Here is a 10072-nt window from a genome sequence, read left to right as displayed (position 1 = left end):
GAAAAAATGAACGCTCTATTATACATGAACATAATAATATAACACAAATACTTATAACAAATTAACAATAGCAGAAAGGATAAGATTATGATAAAGCATACGATGACAATCTGAAAGTTGCGATGGAAGAAAACTGAAAGTCATCGATATATCAAAAGACTAACAACACGATAGTACATGTGTTGCAGGTAGATTTTCAATCAATATATTATTTAAATGATATTAAAAGACATATTAAAAAATCACATCTAATACAAGTATTGAATAAACTAATTATTCTTACTTTCTCAAAATAAAGTCATAATAATAATTATCTCCATTTTTTTTTAGAAATTCTTATTCAAAAAGGCAGAAAAAAATCAACTCTCTTGAGATTAAAGAGCATTTTCCCAATACTCAAAAATTGAAGTACCGCCATAGTTTTTTCACCATTTTTCGTTTAATTATTATATCATTATTGTAATAATATTAAATATTGACTATAATAAAAATTAAATGAAAAAGATTTTCTTATTATGCTTAAATTTTAAAAAATCTTTATCCAATTAAAATAGACTTGATTCAAAGAAAAATATAGTTAAAAAACTTTCAAAATAATAGGCAAAAAGGTTTTATAAAAAGGTCCAAAAAAATAGGCAAAACAAATAGTCAACAATGTCCCAAGGCAAAAAAGTTTTTTAAAAAAATGTTCAAAAAAAGAATTTCCTTAAACATAAATTTCAAAACATTGATTTATGGCAATCATCATAATAAATTTTACAATATTTATTTTTTCCTAAATATTTTTAGGACTTTTGTTTTCACGAACACACAAAAAAGAACCATCAATATTAATTCTTCACATATTTTCTCTGACCATATATTTTAGGACTCCATAATTTTTCAAGTTTATAGTTAACATTATAAAAATAATTAAGGATTTTTGACGCTCCCAACTAATTTATATCGTCAATAAGAATGGATTTTCAAGATAGTAATTTTAAAAAATTACAATTTTACAATACTTTTTATAAAGAAAGCTTCGTTCAAACAAAGTAACAGATAATGGTTTTTTTTCTTTAATAAGGTAAGCGAATCCTCTCCCTCAATTTTAGGTAAGTACCATATAGTAATAAATTTTGCACAACATTACTTTTAGAGAGGAAGTTAGAAACTATACTGAAATAATATAGAAGTATAAAAAATTCCTAGATAAATAAATAAATGGGTAAATAACGATGTTAGCCTCGTTTAATTTATCAAGAGTCATAGAAACATTAGTTTCCTGCTTGGCTTCATAAATAGCGAAAACATATCTTTGCTTATACAAGACAAAGGCGAACCTGCAAGGAAAAATAAACTCAATTATAATATTCAGTTAAAGCTCATAAATTTCAAGAACAGACTAGAATTTAATCATAGATACAATCAAGATTTCAATTGGCAAAAAAATTCTAAACCTGAACCTATTTTTCCACATACAACGTCAATTTTGATAGAATAGTATAAACCTAAATAAAGAGAGACAACTAATGTAAATAATATTATCACAAGTAAATTTATCTCTTCAATCATAGATACTATCAATATTTCAATTGGTAAAAAAATTCTAAATCTAAACCTAAACCTATTTTTTCACATACAATAATTAATTTTGATAGAATAGTAGAAACCTAAATAAAGAGAAACAACTAATATAAGTAATATTAATTAGTTAAAGAAATTTTAATCCTAAAGTGATTCTTAAAGATACACAAAATTAGTATAAAAATAGATATCTAGGAAGCCCATTTTTTTTGGACGTTTTTTTTCCCGACATTTTGCCAATTTTTTGAACATTTTTTGACTTCTTTTTTTTTGCCCCTATTATTTTGGGCCTTTTTTAAATCCTTTTATGCCTATTATTTTGGTAGTTTTTTTGACTATTTTTTTTATCAAGACTATTTTTATTGGAAAAAGATTCTCCATATAAAATTTAATCATAATAAAAAAAATCTTCTCTATTTAATTTTATTATGTTTATTATAGTCAATATTTAATAGTATTAGAATAATGATATAATAATTGTAGAAAAATTGTGAAAAGATAATTTAGTGTAAAGGAAAAATAAGGCCAAACACGAAAAAGATATTTTTAAAAAAGATAAATATGTATTCCTATATTTTAGGCGTGGATGGAGCAGTTATTTCAGCCACATATTTATAATTAGTTGATTGAGTTTTTTCTGTTCATCATCTCGTATTATCTTCTTTTTAAAAAATAAATTAAAAAGTATCCTTATCCTTTAAAATATTCTTAATTTTTAATTTCAGATTTTAAATTAATTTTGTTAGTTCAATATTTTAAAAAACTCCATCATGCATGGAGTAGCTATTTTATCCATATATTTATAATGTTTATAATTAGTTAGTTAATATATATATTTTTTTCGTTTTTGATTTTATCTTCATTTTTTTGTTTAAAGTTAAAAAGTATCGTTTTTCCTTAAAAAGCTTTTCAGATGTAAATTATTTTTAATTTTTAATTTTAAATTAATTTTATTATAGCCACATGTATATAATTAGTTAGTTAATATATTTTCATTCATTTTCTGATTTTTTCTTTTTTTTTTTAATTTTTAATTTTAGATTTTAAATTAATTTTGTTAATTCAATATAAGTTCTGTTTAAAAAGAGTCTATCGTGCACGAAATAGTTATTGTAGCCACATATTTATAGTTAGTTAATATTTTTCTATTCTTTTTTCTAATTTTATCTTCTTCTCTTTTTTTTGTTTAAAATTAAAAAGTGTCATCCTTAAAAAAGAATTTTATATTTAAAATATTTTTAATTTTAAAAATTGATAAATTAGATTTTTGTGGATATGTGTGTAAGCATTAAAATTTTATTGGATTTAAATTCGTAAATTAAATTGGATTATATTAAATTTAAGAAAATAATCCAAATGATGTGGCAATTCAAGTCAAATTAAATGAGTCATTAAAAGCACACCACGTGTCAAAGTTATGTGGCAATCCAAGTCAAATTAAATGAGCCACTAAAATTACACCAAGTGTCAAAGTTATATGTCAATCCAAGTCAAATTAAATGAGCCATTAGAATCATGTCATGTGCCAAAATTATGTGTCAATTCAAGTCAAATTAAATAAGCCACTAAAATTATGCTATGTGTAGAAGTTATATGGCAATCTAAGTCAAATTAAATGAGCCACTAGAATAATGTCATTTGTATATGTGACATGTTCCGACCAATCAAATTAAAGTTTTTCACCCAAAGAATATGATTGGTCTGTTCAAACCGACCAATCAAATCACACAGCATACTACTCCCTACAACTATAAATAGAGATTCTCATTATTCTCATAGGGAGGTTTGGAAGAACAAAAAGCAAAAAGAGAGCTCGTGGATCAAAAGCCGCAAATTCTCTACAAAGCTACAAAGTTCAAGTAATCAAATTCAAGTTTAAATTCAAGATCAAGAACGAAGACAAATATCAAAAAGTTCGAGATCAAGTTACTTGTTCATATTTATTATTCTTCATAACCGTACAAGTGTTCGTGACGAATAATTCAAATCTAAATCTGAAGACAAAGATTCAAGATCAAACTATTCAAGCCCTTGACTCTAAATCAAATTCAAGTTCAACATATTCCATATTATTTGAAGAATCAGAGGATTATCATAGAGATTGTAACCCGCACTACATTTTAAAATTAAATATTACACTTTGGTACTCCAATTTTCTGGTCTTGATTATTTATTTTTTGTGGCTTGAAAATTTGTTGTTTACAAATTTTGACATGCCTAGTGGGACCATCTCTATCTCTCATCTCTTTACATCGATCATCAAGCTTCAAGAATACTTAAATGGCATCTAAGAAATTTGACTCCAGGACTACTATTGCTAAGGCTACTGATTTCAAGTTTTCCTCTGAGGTGAAAAACATATTGGATGCTACTATGGAAAGTTTGGGACCCATCACTAGGAACAGAGCAAACTTGCTAGGGCAACAAGCATTTCTAGTTCCATTCGCATCAGTTCCTATTTTTGATCTTCCATCTTCAAAGGGGGTAAGATTCTTTCCAAATGAATTGGAAGAAGGAGAGAATATAGCTGATATTGTTGAAAAGACATTGGCTCGACTTAGTCCTTTTAACACAAGGAATTTCACTATTTAAGATAAAGATGATGTCTTGATCACTAGATCTGCCCCAGTCACTCCACGTAATTTATTTCAAATAAATTTCAGTTTGAATTTTTTTTTATGCTTTACTCCATCATCCATAATGGCCATCCAAGCGATGATGACTAACGTTTTAATTATTGAAGAACAATTGGCGAGTTTGACAAAGGCAATCGAAGGTCTAACAAAATATGTGTAAGATCAGGATAATCGAATTGTTAAGTTGACGGACAGAGTTGAAAATGCTATGGAGGGAGACTCAAGTCATGCACCTGGAAAATGTCCCATGATACAAGAAAAGGGAGATTCAGTTACAAAGCAAATAAATGTGGGTGATGAGCTACAAGTATCTGCTGAAGGAGGAATTCTCATTCATCAACTGAAGAACTTCATTATGGAAACTATCAAAGATAAGTATGACGTGTCTTTAAAGTCATCATTTATGTATGCAAAGCCATACACTTCAAGAATCAATGTTTTGAAGATGCCTGCAGGTTATCAACCTTCAAAATTTTAATAATTTGACGGAAAGGGAAATCCAAAGCAACACATTGCCCATTTTGTTAAAACTTACAATAATGCTAAAATATATGGAGATTATCTGGTCAAATAATTTGTGCGCTCCTTATAAGGAAATGCCTTTGATTGGTATACGGATCTCGAGGCTGGCTCTATTGATAGTTGGGAACAACTTGAGCATGAATTTCTCAATTATTTCTATAGCACAAGGCGCACTGTGAGCATAGTTGAACTCACAAATACACATCAATGGGAAGATGAACATGTCATCGAGTTCATCAACCGATGAAGAAATTCAAGTCTCAATTATAAGGATAGGCTTAGTAAAATTTTCGAAATAGAAATGTGTATTCAAGGAATGCGTTGGGGACTTTGTTATATCCTAGAGGGTATTAAACCCAAACCATTTGAGGAACTAGCCACATATGCTCATGATATGGAGTTGATCATGTCTGCAAGCGGAATTGAATGACCACTTATTTATGAGTCTCGCAAGGGAAAAGATATAATGGAGGTAAGGAAATGAGGAAAATCGGCACCTAAGTTTGGAAATAAGGAGTCGATGAATATTAATGTTGTACCTTTGAAAATGGCTACAAATCTAAGCAAGAGTCAAAAGGTGAAGACCACGATCTTTCAGAATAACGCTGGTAGAAAGCTGACTTTGAAGGAAATGCAGGCAAAAGAGTATCCATTCTTGGACTCAGATGTTTCAATAATTTTTGAAGAGCTTCTGGTATTAAAACTCTTTGAGCTACCTGAAATGAAGCGTCTAGATGAGGCTGGGATGACTAATGATCTAAATTACTACAAATATCATCGTTTGATGGGCCATACTATTGAAAAGTGTTTTATCTTTAAGGAAAAGATCATGGACTTGGCCCGTGAAGGAAAAATATTGCTTGAAGACGAGAAGGAGAGTTCAAATCAAGTCTCTATCACTTTTGGTTCACTTGATCCCATAGTTCTTTGCAACTTCATCGAAACACATGATGGTGGTGATGTCCTAGACATATCACCACCAAAAATGATTAAATTTAGTAACTTCAAGCCAATAAAAGTTAACACATCATCGCTCATTCCTTTGATGAATAAAGAAATAGGGGAAGATAAACCTCTAGAAGAAAATCAATCTTACGGTGCTTATACTAATGATGGAGGATGGATTTTAGTGACACGATGAAGACATTGTAAAATGAGCTTGCAAAGAGAGCCAAGTAAGAAAGTGAAAAGAGCAAAGATAAAGAAACTACCGAAACTCAAAGGGTAAAGAAGAATGTGAAGAAGTCAAGAGTTAGGGGGAATTACTATTAAAAGCAACATTCTCCGGTGACATTAGAGGAATTCTTGCCAAGTTGGTTCCATGAAAAGATTTCTAATTGTGACACCAAGGCCTCGTGTTGTAACATTGATAAAGAAGAGACAACGGCAGAAGACTTATTGCCATCATTACTTCCATCACATAAAGGCCCTATCAAGTCTCACTCTAAAAAAGTGGACACTTGTGATGCGAAGTTTATATTCACTAATGATGATTTTTTATTGGGTAAAGTATTGCATAATCATCCTTTATATATGGTAGATTTTATGCGTAGACATAAAATAAATAGGATCATGGTGAATGATGGATCTGGGGTCAATATTCTCTCTATTTGCATTATGAAGGAACTTGGAATCCCGATAAACGAACTGTCTGAAAGTCGTCTGATGATTCAGAGATTTAATCAAGGGGGACAGAGAGCCATTGACGCTGTCAAATTTGATATAACGATAGGAGATATGCATTCAAGTGCATGGATGCATGTTAATGACTCAAAGACCTCGTATAATATCTTGGTAGGAAGACCATGGATACAAGAGAACAAAGTGGTACCGTCCACTTACCATCAATGTTTTAAATACTTTAAAGATGGGGTTCATAAGAAGGTAGTTGATGATGATGAACCTTTCACCGAGACAGAAGCGCACTTTGCTGATGCAAAATTCTACTTAAAGAATTATGTCTTAAAAGAAGTCAAAGTTGATAACGCAATACCAATCAAAAAGGCTGATATCACAAAAAAGATTGATGTTGCACCTGATAATGCGAGGGTCATGATTGAAAAGAATAAAACGCTTTCAGTTATGAGTAAAGTACCTAAGACAAGTGAGGCATCTTTAAGTAAAAGAGTAATTCCTATTTCTCACAATGTCCCAAAGACAAACAAGGTGAAGATCCCACCCTCTGAGTTGCAGAGTAGCAAGTTGACATTTCTTATCAAGCAAATTGATGCAATCAAATCACCTTCAAAAATGATAGAAGGATTTGTCAGACCATCAAATCATGATTCATATGAATCACTTTCTAAAAAGTGTACAAATGATGGTTTTGACCCAAATATATATAAGTTGTTGGTGAATGCAGGGTACAATCCCAATTAAGCTTTTAAAGTAGGGAAGCTTCCAAATAAAGTTACTGAAAAGGCAAATCATGGCCTAAATCCAACTTAAAGGATGATGATAGAGAGGGTATGTTGTCAAGCAATCGTGAGAAGGCTTGGGTTACAAAAACCGTCTCTAGTTCAAATCTCTATAAAAAGGATGAGCATCAACTACATTACTCCTGTGGAAGAACCTATGATGTTCAACAAGAAGCCTTCTATGTTTGATCGACTTAGTGGCATGACTCCTAATATTTTTGCATTTGATCAGCTTATCGAATCAACTCCAAAAACTTTAGTGTTTGATCGGTTGGTACCAATGAAGAAGAAATACAAGCGCTAAGAAAATTATAGAACAATGGAAGAACGAGTACATGCTCAAGAACATAATTTATCCAAGAATTAACCAGTTTGATTCCTTCTAGAATAAGGCGGGAAACAAAACTTGTAGTTTCATGTGGAGATGTCCTGAGAGCAGGAACTCATATCATAGTTCACACTAGGAGTGAGATGAAGAAGAAGAAAGTGTGGGATCATCAAATCACATCATAATTTGTGACGAGGAAAGTACTTCACTATATGCAAAAATTGAGGATGAGTTTGTTGATATTCATGCATGCCATCACATATCTTTTAATAATGGTGATCCTCAAGAAGATGAGGATGCTGAAGATACGCCACCTGAACTCGAGGAAGGGGTAAAGAATACTGTTGATGCATTAAAGGAAGTAAATCTTGGGGTTAATGATGATATAAGGCCTACATATGTAAGTGTTTCACTGGATAATGATGAAACGAAGAAATATATTAAGATGCTTATGGAATTTAGGGATGTATTTGCTTGAAGTTACAAAGAAATGCCAGGATTAGACCCTAAAGTTGTAGTTCATCATTTTGTTGTGAAACGAGGCACTCGTCCTGTTAAACAAGCTCAACATCACTTTAGACCTGAACTGGTTACTTTAATCAAAACTGAAGTTAACAAGCTCATTGAAGCAGGTTTTATTCGTGAAGTCAAATATCCTACATGGATTTCAAGCATTGTACCTATAAGAAAGAAGAATGTCCAAATTTGAGTTTGTGTTGACTTTAGAGATCTGAATAATGCATGCTCTAAGGATGAATTTCCTCTTTCAATCCCTGAGCTTATGATTGATTACACGACTAGATACGAGACAATGTCTTTCATGGATGATTCATCTGGATACAATCAAATTTTCATGGCACCAAGGGATGAAGAGCTTACTGTATTTCACACTCCTAAAGGTATATATTCTACAAAGTAATGCCTTTTGGTTTAAAAAATATTGGGGCTACTTATCAATGAGCCATGCAGAATATTTTTGATGAAATCTTTCATAAAAATATTGAGTGCTATGTTGATGACTTAGTGGTGAAATCAAGGAAGAGTGATGACCACATGAAAGATTTGAGAATGGTTTTCGAACGACTTCGAAGATAGTAACTCAAAATGAACCATTTAAAATATGCCTTTGGAGTTACTTTGGGAAAGTTTCTTGATTGTATTATTCGACATCGAGGAATCGAGATTGACCAAGATAAGATAAATGTTATTTTGAAGATGCCTGAGCTAAAAAATATTCATGAGTTAAAAAGCTTACAGGGAAAAGTAGCATACATTAGGAGGTTTATCTCAAATCTGGCTGGGAGATGTCAACCATTCAGTCGCCTTATGAAGAAAGATGTTCCTTTTGAATAGGACCAAGCTTGTACCAATGCTTTCGAGAATATAAAGTCTTATCTGATGAAGCCTCCAGTACTTGTAGCTCCTATACTTGAAAAACCATTGATTTTATACATTTCAGCACAAGAAAGGTCAGTAGGAGCACTTCTCGCACAAGAAAATAATAAAGGGAAAGAAAATGCCCTATATTACTTGAGTAGTATGATGACACAAAACAAGATCAAGTATTCACCTATTGAGAAGTTATGTATGACACTCGTATTCTCAATTCAGAAGATGAAGCATTACTTCCAAGTTCATATTGTACAATTTGTCTCTAAAGCGAATCCTATCAAGTTTGTCATGTCCAAGCCTGTCTTAAGTGATCGACTAGCAAGGTGGTACCTCTACTTTCAACAATTTGAAATTGTTTATATATCTTAGAAGACAGTGAAAGGACAAGTGCTAGCAGATTTCTTGGCTAATCATCCAATTCCGAATGATTGAGAGTTATCTGATGAACTACCTGATGAAGACGCAATGCTAGTGGAAATTCAGCCACCTTGAAAGATATATTTTGATGGTGCTGCACATCGTGAAAGATCCGGTACTGGAGTGGTATTTGTCACTTCCCATGGAGAAGTTTTTCCGTACTCCTTCACTCTAACACAACATTGCTCCAATGATGTTGTTGAATATCAACCATTTTTAGTTAGGCTTGAAATGGCCGTTGATATGAAATAATTGCAGCTATAATTTTTTGGGGATTCCAAGTTGGTGATCAATCAAGTCTTGGGTAATTATGAATTAAAAAAGCCTGAGTTACTCCCTTACTGTAATTATGCTCAAAAGATGATAGGATGGCTTGGAGAGATGACTATTCAACATGTCCCTAGAAAGGAAAATAAGAAGGCTGATGTATTGGCATCTTTAGCTTCTGCATTAGTATCACTTGATGAAATGCAAGTTGTGGTTTGCCAAAGATGGATAACTCCACCTCCAGAAGAGCATTAAGAAGAATTTCGATAAGTTATCCCCACTTTGGAGGCTGAAATTGATGATTGACGACAACCAATAATAGATTACTTGTGTTATGGAATATTGCCAGAAAATCTTCGAAGAAGGACAAAAATCCGACGATGAGCCCCTCATTTTCTTTATTATAAAAATACACTTTACAGACAGTCGTTCGATGGAGTGCTCTTATGATGTTTGGGGGAAAATGAATCTACTCAAGCTATGCAAGAAGCATATTCTAGAGTATGTGGAGCGCATCAATCTGGGCC

This window comes from Solanum dulcamara, chromosome 3, assembly GCF_947179165.1.
Source record: "Solanum dulcamara chromosome 3, daSolDulc1.2, whole genome shotgun sequence".
In the NCBI taxonomy this organism is placed as follows: domain Eukaryota; kingdom Viridiplantae; phylum Streptophyta; class Magnoliopsida; order Solanales; family Solanaceae; genus Solanum; species Solanum dulcamara.
This window is presented reverse-complemented; position numbering follows the sequence as displayed.